This window comes from Lampetra planeri, chromosome 21, assembly GCF_965212315.1.
Source record: "Lampetra planeri chromosome 21, kcLamPlan1.2.h2, whole genome shotgun sequence".
NCBI classification, from domain to species: Eukaryota; Metazoa; Chordata; class Hyperoartia; order Petromyzontiformes; family Petromyzontidae; genus Lampetra; species Lampetra planeri.
The window spans coordinates 50,095-65,687 of NC_136127.1; positions in this window are offsets into that span (position 1 = coordinate 50,095).

A 15,593-nucleotide genomic window follows, 5' to 3' on the forward strand; every position below is an offset into this window, starting at 1 on the left:
ACACCTCTATACACTCACACACACCTACACACACACACACACCCTTACACACACACCTCTATACACTTACACACACCTACACACACACCTCTATACACTTACACACACATACACACACCTCTATACGCTTACACACTCCTACATACACCTCTAGACACTTACACACACCTACATACACCTCTATACACTTACACACACCTACACACACACCTCTATACACGTACACACACCTACACACACCTCTATACGCTTACACACTCCTACATACACCTATAGACACTTACACACACCTACATACACCTCTATACACTTACACACACCTACACACACACCTCTATACACTTACACACACCTACACATGCACCTCTATACACTTACACACACCTACACATGCACCTCTATACACTTACACAACTACACACACACCTCTATACACTTACACACACCTACCTCTATACACTTACACACACCTAAACACACACCTATATACACTCACACACACCTACACACACACCTCTATACACTCACACACACCTACACACACACCTCTAGACACTTACACACACCACCGACACACACACCTCTATACACTTACACACACATACACACACCTCTATACGCTTACACACTCCTACATACACCTCTAGACACTTACACACACCTACATACACCTCTATACACTTACACACACACACCTCTATCCACTTACACACACCTACACATGCACCTCTATACACTTACACAACTACACACACACCTCTATACACTTACACACCCTTACACACACACCTCTATATACTTACACACACCTACACACACTTCTATACACTCACACACACCTACACACACACCTCTATACACTTACACACACCTACACACACACCTCTATACACGTACACACACCTACACACACCTCTATACGCTTACACACACCTACATACACCTCTATACACTTACACACACCTACACACACACCTCTATACACTTACACACACCTACACATGCACCTCTATACACTTACACACACCTACACATGCACCTCTATACACTTACACAACTACACACACACCTCTATACACTTACACACACCTACCTCTATACACTTACACACACCTAAACACACACCTATATACACTCACACACACCTACACACACACCTCTATACACTCACACACACCTACACACACCTCTAGACACTTACACACACCACCGACACACACACCTCCACACAATTACACACCCTTACACACACACACATCACTATACTTACACACACCTACACACACCTCTATACACTTACACACTCCTACACAGACCTCTATACGCTTACACAATCCTACATACACCTCTAGACACTTACACACAGCTACACATACACCTCTATACGCTCACACACACCTACACACATCTCTAGACACTTACACACCCCTACACACACACCTCTATACACCTACACACACACACATTTAGACACTTACACACCTACTCACACACCTCTAGACACTTACACACACCTCTATACACTTACACACACTAACACACACACCTCTATACACTTACACACACCTACACACACCTCTATACACTTACACACACCTACACATACACCTCTATACACTTACACAACTACACACACACCTCTATACACTTACACACACCTATACACAACACACCTCTATACACTCACACACACCTACACACACCTCTAGACACTTACACACCCCTACACACACAGCTCTATACACCTAAACACACCTACACACACCTCTATACACTCACACACACCTACAAACACACACACCTACCTCTATACACTTACACACACCTAAACACACACCTATATACACTCACACACCTACACACACACCTCTAGACACTTACACACACATACACACACACCTCTAGACACTTACACACACCACCGACACACACACCTCCACACACTTACACACCCTTACACACACACCTCTATATACTTACACACACCTACACACACCTCTATACACTTACACACACCTACACACACCTCAATACACTCACACACACCTACACACACACCTCTACACACTTACACACCCTTACACACACACACCTCTATACACTTACACACACCTACACACAACACACCTCTATACGCTCACACACACCTACACACATCTCTAGACACTTACACACCCCTACACACACACCTCTATACACCTACACACACCTACACACACCTCTATACACTGAGACACACTTACACACACCCCTCTATACACTTACACACACCTACACACACCTCTAAACACTTACACACACCTACACACACACCTCTATACACTTACACACACCTACACACACCTCTATACGCTTACACACTCCTACATACACCTCTATACACTTACACACACCTACATACACCTCTATACACTTACACATACCTACACACACACCTCTATACACTTACACACACCTACACATGCACCTCTATACACTTACACACACCTACACATGCACCTCTATACACTTACACAACTACACACACACCTCTATACACTTACACACACCTACACATGCACCTCTATACACTTACACACACCTACACACACACCTCTATACACTTACACACACCTACACACACACCTCTATACACTTACACACACCTACCTCTATACACTTACACACACCTAAACACACACCTATATACACTCACACACACCTACACACACACACCTCTATACACTCACACACACCTACACACACACCTCTAGACACTTACACACCCCTACACAAACACCTCTATACACCTAAACACACCTACACACACCTCTATACACTCACACACACCTACAAACACACACACCTCTATACACTTACACACACCTACCTCTATACACTTACAAACACCTAAACACACACCTATATACACTCACACACCTACACACACACCTCTAGACACTTACACACACCTACACACACACCTCTAGACACTTACACACACCTACACACACACACCTCTAAACACTTACACACACCACCGACACACACACCTCCACACACTTACACACCCTTACACACACACCTCTATATACTTACACACACCTACACACACCTCTATACACTCACACACACCTAAACACACACCTCTACACACTTACACACCCTTACACACACACCTCTATATACTTACACACACCTACAAACACCTCTATACACTCACACACACCTACACACACACCTCTACACACTTACACACACACCTCTATACACTTACACACACCTACACATGCACCTCTATACACTTACACACACCTACACATGCACCTCTATACACTTACACAACTACACACACACCTCTATACACTTACACACACCTACCTCTATACACTTACACACACCTAAACACACACCTATATACACTCACACACACCTACACACACACACCTCTATACACTCACACACACCTACACACACACCTCTAGACACTTACACACCCCTACACAAACACCTCTATACACCTAAACACACCTACACACACCTCTATACACTCACACACACCTACAAACACACACACCTCTATACACTTACACACACCTACCTCTATACACTTACAAACACCTAAACACACACCTATATACACTCACACACCTACACACACACCTCTAGACACTTACACACACCTACACACACACCTCTAGACACTTACACACACCTACACACACACACCTCTAAACACTTACACACACCACCGACACACACACCTCCACACACTTACACACCCTTACACACACACCTCTATATACTTACACACACCTACACACACCTCTATACACTCACACACACCTAAACACACACCTCTACACACTTACACACCCTTACACACACACCTCTATATACTTACACACACCTACAAACACCTCTATACACTCACACACACCTACACACACACCTCTACACACTTACACACACACCTCTATACACTTACACACACCTACACATGCACCTCTATACACTTACACAACTACACACACACCTCTATACACTTACACACACCTACCTCTATACACTTACACACACCTAAACACACACCTATATACACTCACACACACCTACACACACACCTCTATACACTTACACACACCTACCTATATACACTTACACACACCACCGACACACACACCTCCACACACTTACACACCCTTACAAACACACCTCTATACGCTCACACACACCTACACACATCTCTAGACACTTACACACCCCTACACACACCTCTATACACCTACACACACCTACACACACCTCTATACACTGACACACACCTACACACACACACATTTAGACACTTACACACCTACTCACACACCTCTAGACACTTACACATCTACTCACACACCTCTATACACTTACACACACCTACACACACCTCTATACACTTACACACACTAACACACACACCTCTATACACTTACACACACCTACACACACACCTCTACACACTTACACACACCTACACATACACCTCTATACACTTACACAACTACACACACACCTCTATACACTTACACACACCTACACACAACACACCTCTATACACTCACACACACCTACACACACACCTCTACACACTTACACACCCTTACACACACACCTCTATACACTTACAACAACAACAACCGCCATTCGCCACTAAGTGGCGGTGACGTCACCACGACGCTTGTGCCAGGCCAAGTGCACCTTGAGGCCACGTGAAGTGTCGAACGCCCGCTGGCAGGAGGTCACGGGGCAGACCCAGCAGGTGCCACGGGTCGACTGACCGAGTTGACCGAGATGACTGGCTGATGCACCACCTGTGCTCCCTACTGTGCCAACACTTACACACACCTACACACACACCTCTATACACTTACACACTCCTATATACACTTCTAGACACTTACACACAGCTACACATACACCTCTAGACACTTACACACACCTACACACACACCTCTATAAACTTACACCCACCTACACACAACACCCCTCTATACGCTCACACACACCTACACACACCTCTATACGCTTACACACACCTACATACACCTCTATACACTTATACACACCTACACACACACACCTCTATACACTTACACACACCTACACACACACCTATATACACTCACACACACCTACACACACCTCTATACACTCACAGACACCTAAACACACACCTCTATATACTTATACACACCTACACACACCTCTATACACTCTCACACACACACACCTCTATACACTTACACACACCTACCTCTATACACTTGCACACACCTATATACACTCACACACACCTACACACACACCTCTATACACTCACACACACCTACACACACACACCTCTATATACTTATACACACCTACACAGACCTCTATACACTGACACACACCTACACACAAACCTCTAGACAGTTACACACACCTACACACACCTCTATACACTCACACACTTACACACCCTTACACACACACCTCTATACACTTACACACACCTACACACACACCTCTATACACCTAAACACACACCTCTATACACTCACACACACCTACACACACACCTCTATACACTCACACACACCTACACACAACACACCTTGAAACACTTACACACACCTACAGACACCTCTATACAATCACACACACCTACACACACCTGTAGACACTTACACACACCACCGAAACACACACCTCCACACACTTACACACCCTTACACACACACCTCTATATACTTACACACACCTACACACACCCTATATACACTCACACACACCTACACACACACCTCTATACGCTCACACACACCTACACACACCTACATACACTCACACACACCTACACACCTCTATACACCTAAACACACCTACACACACCTCTATACACTCACACACACCTACAAACACACACACCTCTATACACTTACACACACACACCTATATACACTCACACACACCTACACACACCTCTATACACTGACACACACCTACACACACACCTCTACACACTTACACACCCTTACACACACACCTCTATACACTCACACACACACCTCTACACACTTACACACCCTTACACACACACCTCTATACACTTACACACACCTACACACACACCTCTATACACTTACACACACCTAGAAACACCTCTATACGCTTACACACGCCTACATACACCTCTAGACACTTACACACAGCTACACATAGACCTCTCTACACTTACACACAAACTACACACACACACCTCTATACACCTAAACACACACCTCTATACACTCACACACACCTACACACACGCACACCTCTATACACTTACACACACCTACCTCTATACACTTACACACACCTAAACACACACCTATATACATTCACACACACCTACACACACACCTCTAGACACTTACACACACTACCGACACACACACTTCCACACACTTACACACCCTTACACACACACCTCTATATACTTACACACACCTACACACACCTCTATACGCTTACACACACCTACATACATCTCTATACACTTACACACACCTACACACAACACACCTCTATACACTCACACACACCTACACACACACACACACCTCTAGACACTTACACATACCACCGACACACACATCTCCACACACTTACACACCCTTACACACACACCTCTATATACTTACACACACCTAAACAAACACCTATATACACTCACACACACCTACACACACACCTCTATACACTCACACACACCTACACACACACACCCCTAGACACTTACACACACCACCGACACACACACCTCCACACACTTACACACCCTTACACACACACACCTCTATATACTTATACACACCTACACACACACCTCTATACACTCACACACACCTACACACACACACCTCTATATACTTATACACACCTACACAGACCTCTATACACTCACACACCTACACACACCTCTAGACACTTACACACCCCTACACACACACCTCGAAACACTTACACACACCTACACACACCTCTATACACTCACACACACCTACACACACACCTCTAGACACTTACACACACCACCGACACACACACCTCCACACACTTACACACACACACCTCTATATACTCACACACACCTACACACACACCTACACACACCTCTATACACTCACACACACCTACAAACACACACACCTCTATACACTTACACACACCTACCTCTATACACTTACACACACCTACACACACCTCTATACGCTTACACACCCTTACACACACACCTCTATATACTTACACACACCTACACACACCTCTATACGCTTACACACCCTTACACACACACCTCTATATACTTACACACACCTACACACACACCTATATACGCTTACACACCCTTACACACACACCTCTATATACTTACACACACCTACACACACACCTCTATACACTCACACACACCTACACACACCTATATACACTCACACACACCTACACACACCTCTATACACACACACACCTCTATACACACACACACCTATATACACTCACACACACCTACAAACACACACACCTCTATACACTTACACACACCTACATACACATCTAGACACTTACACACAGCTACACATACACCTCTATACACTTACACACACCTACACACACACACCTCTATACACTCACACACACCTACACACACACCTCTATACACCTAAACACACCTACACACACCTCTATACACTCACACACACCTACAAACACACACACACCTCTATACACTTACACACACACACCTATATACACTCACACACACCTACACACACCTCTATACACTCACACAGACCTACACACACCTCTATACACTTACACACACCTACACACAACACCTCTATACGCTCACACACACCTACACACATCTCTATACACTTACACACACTAACACACACACCTCTATACACTTACACACACTAACACACACACCTCTATACACTTACACACACCTACACACACACCTCTATACACTTACACACCCCTACACACACCTCTATACACTTACACACACTAACACACACACCTCTATACACTTACACACACCTACACACACACCTCTATACACTTACACACACCTAGAAACACCTCTATACGCTTACACACTCCTACATACACCTCTAGACACTTACACACAGCTACACATAGACCTCTATACACTTACACACACCTACACACACACCTCTATACACCTAAACACACACCTCTATGCACTCACACACACCTACACACACACACACACCTCTATACACTTAAACACACCTACCTCTATACACTTACACACACCTAAACACACACCTATATACACTCACACACACCACCGACACACACACCTCCACACACTTACACACCCTTACACACACACCTCTATATACTTATACACACCTACACACACACCTCTATAAACTCACACACACCTACACACACACACCTCTATATACTTATACACACCTACACAGACCTCTATACACTCACACACCTACACACACCTCTAGACACTTACACACCCCTACACACACACCTCGAAACACTTACACACACCTACACACACCTCTATACACTCACACACACCTACACACACACCTCTAGACACTTACACACACCACCGACACACACACCTCCACACACTTACACACACACACCTCTATATACTCACACACACCTACACACACACCTATATACACTCACACACCTACACACACCTCTATACAACTAAACACACCTACACACACCTCTATACACTCACACACACCTACAAACACACACACCTCTATACACTTACACACACCTACCTCTATACACTTACACATACCTACACACACCTCTATACGCTTACACACCCTTACACACACACCTCTATATACTTACACACACCTACACACACACCTATATACGCTTACACACCCTTACACACACACCTCTATATACTTACACACACCTACACACACCTCTATACGCTTACACACCCTTACACACACACCTCTATATACTTACACACACCTACACACACACCTATATACGCTTACACACCCTTACACACACACCTCTATATACTTACACACACCTACACACACACCTATATACACTCACACACACCTACATACACACCTCTAAACACTCACACACACCTACACACACACCTCTATACACTCACACACACACCTACACACACCTATATACACTCACACACACCTAAACACACCTACACACACCTCTATACACACACACACCTCTATACACACACACACCTATATACACTCACACACACCTACAAACACACACACACCTCTATACACTTACACACACCTACACACACCTCTATACGCTTACACACTCCTACATACACATCTAGACACTTACACACAGCTACACATACACCTCTATACACTTACACACACCTACACACACACACCTCTATACACTCACACACACCTACACACACACCTCTATACACCTAAACACACCTACACACACCTCTATACACTCACACACACCTACAAACACACACACCTCTATACACTTACACACACACACCTATATACACTCACACACACCTACACACACCTCTATACACTCACACAGACCTACACACACCTCTATACACTTACACACACCTACACACAACACCTCTATACGCTCACACACACCTACACACATCTCTATACACTTACACACACTAACACACACACCTCTATACACTTACACACACTAACACACACACCTCTATACACTTACACACACCTACACACACACCTCTATACACTTACACACCCCTACACACACCTCTATACACTTACACACCCCTACACACACCTCTATACACTTACACACACTAACACACACACCTCTATACACTTACACACACCTACACACACACCTCTATACACTTACACACACCTACACACAACCCACCTCTATACACTCACACACACCTACACACACACACCTCTATACACTTACACACACCTAGAAACACCTCTATACGCTTACACACTCCTACATACACCTCTAGACACTTACACACAGCTACACATAGACCTCTATACACTTACACACACCTACACACACACCTCTATACACCTAAACACACACCTCTATGCACTCACACACACCTACACACACACACACACACACCTCTATACACTTACACACACCTACCTCTATACACTTACACACACCTAAACACACACCTATATACACTCACACACACCACCGACACACACACCTCCACACACTTACACACCCTTACACACACACCTCTATATACTTACACACACCTACACACACACCTCTATACACTCACACACACCTACACACACACACCTCTAGACACTTACACACCACCGACACACACACCTCCACACACTTACACAACCTTACACACACACCTCTATATACTTACACACCTACACACAAACCTATATACACTCACACACACCTACAAACACACCTCTATACACTCACACACACCTACACACACACCACTATACACTCACACACCTACACACACCTTCACACACTTACACACCCTTACACACACACCTCTATATACTCACACACACGTACACACACACCTCTATACACTCACACACACCTACAAACACACACACCTCTATACACTTACACACACCTACCTCTATACACTTACACACACCTACACATGCCTCTATACGCTTACACACCCTTACACACACACCTCTATATACTTACACACACCTACACACACACCTATATACACTCACACACACCTACACACACCTCTATACACTGACACACACCTACACACACACCTCTAGACACTTACACACACCTACACACACACCTCTAGACACTTACACACCCTTACACACACACCTCTATACACTCACACACACACCTCTACACACTTACACACCCTTACACACACACACCTCTATACACTTACACACACCTACACACACCTCTATACACTTACACACACCTAGAAACACCTCTATACGCTTACACACTCCTACATACACCTCTAGACACTTACACACAGCTACACATAGACCTCTCTACACTTACACACAAACCTCTATACACCTAAACACACACCTCTATACACTCACACACACCTACACACACGCACACCTCTATACACTTACACACACCTACCTCTATACACTTACACACACCTAAACACACACCTATATACATTCACACACACCTACACACACACCTCTAGACACTTACACACACTACCGACACACACACTTCCACACACTTACACACCCTTACACACACACCTCTATATACTTACACACACCTACACACACCTCTATACGCTTACACACACCTACATACATCTCTATACACTTACACACACCTACACACAACACACATCTATACACTCACACACACCTACACACAACACACCTCTATACACTCACACACACCTACACATACACACCTCTAGACACTTACACATACCACCGACACACACATCTCCACACACTTACACACCCTTACACACACACCTCTATATACTTACACACACCTAAACAAACACCTATATACACTCACACACACCTACACACACACCTCTATACACTCACACACACCTACACACACACACCCCTAGACACTTACACACACCACCGACACACACACCTCCACACACTTACACACCCTTACACACACACCTCTATATACTTATACACACCTACACACACACCTCTATAAACTCACACACACCTACACACACACACCTCTATATACTTATACACACCTACACAGACCTCTATACACTCACACACCTACACACACCTCTAGACACTTACACACCCCTACACACACACCTCGAAACACTTACACACACCTACACACACCTCTATACACTCACACACACCTACACACACACCTCTAGACACTTACACACACCACCGACACACACACCTCCACACACTTACACACACACACCTCTATATACTCACACACACCTACACACACACACCTCTATATACTTATACACACCTACACAGACCTCTATACACTCACACACCTACACACACCTCTACACACTTACACACCCTTACACACACACCTCTACACACTTACACACCCTTACACACACACCTCTATACACTTACACACACCTACACACACACCTCTATACACTTACACACACCTAGAAACACCTCTATACGCTTACACACTCCTACATACACCTCTAGACACTTACACACAGCTACACATAGACCTCTCTACACTTACACACAAACTACACACACACACCTCTATACACCTAAACACACACCTCTATACACTCACACACACCTACACACACGCACACCTCTATACACTTACACACACCTACCTCTATACACTTACACACACCTAAACACACACCTATATACATTCACACACACCTACACACACACCTCTAGACACTTACACACACTACCGACACACACACTTCCACACACTTACACACCCTTACACACACACCTCTATATACTTACACACACCTACACACACCTCTATACGCTTACACACACCTACATACATCTCTATACACTTACACACACCTACACACAACACACATCTATACACTCACACACACCTACACACAACACACCTCTATACACTCACACACACCTACACACACACACCTCTAGACACTTACACATACCACCGACACACACATCTCCACACACTTACACACCCTTACACACACACCTCTATATACTTACACACACCTAAACAAACACCTATATACACTCACACACACCTACACACACACCTCTATACACTCACACACACCTACACACACACACCCCTAGACACTTACACACACCACCGACACACACACCTCCACACACTTACACACCCTTACACACACACCTCTATATACTTATACACACCTACACACACACCTCTATAAACTCACACACACCTACACACACCTACACACACACACCTCTATATACTTATACACACCTACACAGACCTCTATACACTCACACACCTACACACACCTCTAGACACTTACACACCCCTACACACACACCTCGAAACACTTACACACACCTACACACACCTCTATACACTCACACACACCTACACACACACCTCTAGACACTTACACACACCACCGACACACACACCTCCACACACTTACACACACACACCTCTATATACTCACACACACCTACACACACACCTATATACACTCACACACCTACACACACCTCTATACAACTAAACACACCTACACACACCTCTATACACTCACACACACCTACAAACACACACACCTCTATACACTTACACACACCTACCTCTATACACTTACACACACCTACACACACCTCTATACGCTTACACACCCTTACACACACACCTCTATATACTTACACACACCTACACACACCTCTATACGCTTACACACCCTTACACACACACCTCTATATACTTACACACACCTACACACACACCTATATACGCTTACACACCCTTACACACACACCTCTATATACTCACACACACCTACACACACCTATATACACTCACACACACCTAAACACACCTACACACACCTCTATACACCCACACACACACCTCTATACACTTACACACACACACACCTATATACACTCACACACACCTACAAACACACACACACCTCTATACACTTACACACACCTACACACACCTCTATACGCTTACACACTCCTACATACACATCTAGACACTTACACACAGCTACACATACACCTCTATACACTTACACACACCTACACACACACACCTCTATACACTCACACACACCTACACACACACCTCTATACACCTAAACACACCTACACACACCTCTATACACTCACACACACCTACAAACACACACACCTCTATACACTTACACACACACACCTATATACACTCACACACACCTACACACACCTCTATACACTCACACAGACCTACACACACCTCTATACACTTACACACACCTACACACAACACCTCTATACGCTCACACACACCTACACACATCTCTAGACACTTACACACCCCTACACACAACTCTATACACTTACACACACTAACACACACACCTCTATACACTTACACACACCTACACACACACCTCTATACACTTACACACCCCTACACACACCTCTATACACTTACACACACTAACACACACACCTCTATACACTTACACACACCTACACACACACCTCTATACACTTACACACACCTACACACAACCCACCTCTATACACTCACACACACCTACACACACACCTCTATACACTCACACACACCTACACACACACCTCTAGACACTTACACACACCACCGACACACACACCTCCACAAACTTACACACCCTTACACACACACACCTCTATATACTTACACACACCTAAACACACACCTCTATACACTCACACACACCTACACACACACCTCTAGACACTTACACACACCACCGACACACACACCTCCACACACTTACACACCCTTACACACACACCTCTATACACTTACACACACCTAGAAACACCTCTATACGCTTACACACTCCTACATACACCTCTAGACACTTACACACAGCTACACATAGACCTCTATACACTTACACACACCTACACACACACCTCTATACACCTAAACACATACCTCTATACACTCACACACACCTCTATACACTCACACACACCTACACACACACACCTCTATACACTTACACACACCTACCTCTATACACTTACACACACCTAAACACACACCTATATACACTCACACACACCTACACACACACCTCTAGACACTTACACACACCACCGACACACACACCTCCACACACTTACACACCCTTACACACACACCTACACACACACCTCTATACACTCACACACACCTACACACACACCTCTATACACTCACACACACCTACACACACCTATATACACTCACACACACCTCTATACACCCACACACACCTACAAACACACACACCTCTATACACTTACACACACACACCTATATACACTCACACACACCTACAAACACACACACACCTCTATACACTTACACACACCTACACACACCTCTATACGCTTACACACTCCTACATACACCTCTAGACACTTACACACAGCTACACATACACCTCTATACACTTACACACACCTACACACACACACCTCTATACACACACACACCTACACACACACCTCTATACACCTAAACACACCTACACACACCTCTATACACTCACACACACCTACAAACACACACACCTCTATACACTCACACACACCTACACACACCTCTATACACTCACACAGACCTACACACACCTCTATACACTTACACACACCTACACACAACACCTCTATACGCTCACACACACCTACACACATCTCTAGACACTTACACACCCCTACACACAACTCTATACACTTACACACACTAACACACACACATCTCTATACACTTACACACACCTACACACACACCTCTATACACTTACACACCCCTACACACACCTCTATACACTTACACACACTAACACA